The sequence below is a fragment of the Octodon degus genome, unplaced genomic scaffold (genome assembly GCF_000260255.1).
Source record: "Octodon degus isolate 3935 unplaced genomic scaffold, OctDeg1.0 scaffold00028, whole genome shotgun sequence".
Lineage (NCBI taxonomy): Eukaryota > Metazoa > Chordata > Mammalia > Rodentia > Octodontidae > Octodon > Octodon degus.
The window spans coordinates 19,104,501-19,106,568 of NW_004524604.1; the positions used below are offsets into that span (position 1 = coordinate 19,104,501).

The window sequence follows — 2,068 nt, forward strand, 5'->3', positions numbered from 1 at the left end:
TGTGTGTGTGTGTGTGTGTGTGTGTGTGTGTGTTTTCAAATGTAAAATTTCTCTTCATTACCAACCATTAGATTCTAAAGGAAATAATGAGCTTGGGCAGTTGGGAAGAAAAGTGGAAGGAGGAGATGGGGTTGAGTCTGAAAAATATACTGAAGGTAAATTCAAGAGGACCTGACTTTTGGTTGAATATTAGGCAGGAAGAAATTTAAATTTAGCAGTGTTTTTGCCCTTGATGTTTGGCACAGTATGTTAGGAGTTACAGAGAGCACAAGAGGAGGAACGGGTTGGGTGGGTCGGGTGGGTAGAAGGGAAAATAATGAAGTACTTCATTCTAGACAGTGAATGTGGGGATCGCTCAGAGGCAACTGGGGCACAACACAAATGGCCCATATGGCTACTGTTATGTTCTGGGCGTGATGCATGAGACTGATGCCTAAATTTACAGAGCCGTTACACCTATCCTTGCACGTAGGAAGTCCTTAGTAGTTAATACATTTGTCAGATGAAGGCGTGAATTAATTGAAGTTATCTAGCCTGCTGTGGTGGCGCTTACCTGTAACCCTAGCACTTGAGGCTAAGGCAGTAGGATTACTGTTGGAGGCCAGCCTGGGCTACAAAGTGAGGTGAATTCCAGCCTGCACTGCGGAGTGAAACCCTGCCTCAAAAAGACAAAACAAACAGGTTATCTGTAGAACTTTAGTCAGTTGTACTATTGCATTTTGAGCCAGTTAATTCTTTGTTGTGGGAACTGTCCTTTGGCATTGTAGATGTTTGAGTAACACTCTCCACAGTACCCTGCACTGTGACGCCCACAGATGTCCCCAGACATTGTAGAATCACCTTCACGGGAGAATTATTGGTATAGAGGAAGTCTAGAGTAGATGTATTCTCTGCTAGAGATCTGGAATGAGAAAAGCAGATAGAGGATTTGGACTATGAGATCCCCCAGTTTGTAAAACTTTTGTTTGTATTAGTACATGTTTTCAGTAAATAATGTTTATCTTGTGTGTCCCCAAATTGGAAGACAGAAGAAAAAACTGACCAAGCAGGACCAAGGCAAATCTGAGAAGTGGGTGGTAGGGAAGCACAGGCAAGCGCGCTCTCAGACAAGGAGCTCTTTAAAAGTGTCACTTTGGGCTGGATTTGGAGGTAGGTCTTTGGCCCCAGAGATTGTGTTCATCAGCCCCAGCTACTGTGTCACTCACGGCAGGAAGGCCAGAGTACTCTGAGGCAAAGTTTTTTTTTGTGATGCTAGGACCATTCCTTAGTTCTAGAAGAATCAGATTCCCTTACATTTTGCTGCTGTTGTAGGAAGATCTTGCTTGCTTATTTTGTTAGACAGAGTCTCACTATGTAGTGCAGGCTGGCCTTGAACTCATAAAGTAGCCCCTGCTGGCCTCAAACTTCCAGCAATCCTGGTGCCTCAGCCTCTCAAGTACTGGAGCCACCACCCCCAGCTGAAAGATTTCTTTCAAATGCAGTTATTGGTAGTTTTTTGTTTTTCTTTTTTTAAAAAAGGATCTTGCTATGTAGTTCAGGCTGGTCTTGAATTCACTGTGGAGTCTCGACTGGCTTTGAACTTGAAGCAGTCTTGCTGCTGTAATCTCTGAAGTGCTGGGATTACAGTGTGGGCTATTACACCAGCTTAAATTCATTTTCTTGGTTGTCCTTTTCTGTTTTTTGAAATGTGTTTATTCTTCTCTGGATTTTACACACTTTTTTTTTTTTTTTTTGGTCTTGCAATGCAGACCAGGCTGGCCTTCAACTCACTTTATAGCCCAGGGTGGCCTCCTCAGCCTCCCAAGTGCTGAGATTACAGGCATGCGTCACCACACTGGGCTCAAACACCCTTTACTTATAGAAGTAGAAATACTGATCTATTTTGAAGAAGAGCATACAGCACCTTCTTTCAGCTTAGAAAGTGAAGCCTGGGGCTGGTGAGATGGCTCAGTGGTCTAAAGCACCTACTTAGAACAAGCTTAGTAAAGCACGGGACCGCGGTTCAATCCCCCAGCCCCACATGCCAGCCAGCCCCGCCCCCTGGTGGGCTGAGCTGGCCCCCCCCACA

The 2,068-nt window shown here is 44.7% G+C and overlaps 1 protein-coding gene across 1 annotated transcript in view; it reads left to right on the plus strand.

Moving 5' to 3' along the window:
- Gk5 (glycerol kinase 5 (putative)) overlaps nt 1-2,068 on the plus strand; it is a 58,228-nt gene that overhangs the window by 13,887 nt on the left and 42,273 nt on the right. The gene's annotated exons all lie outside the window — the stretch shown is intronic.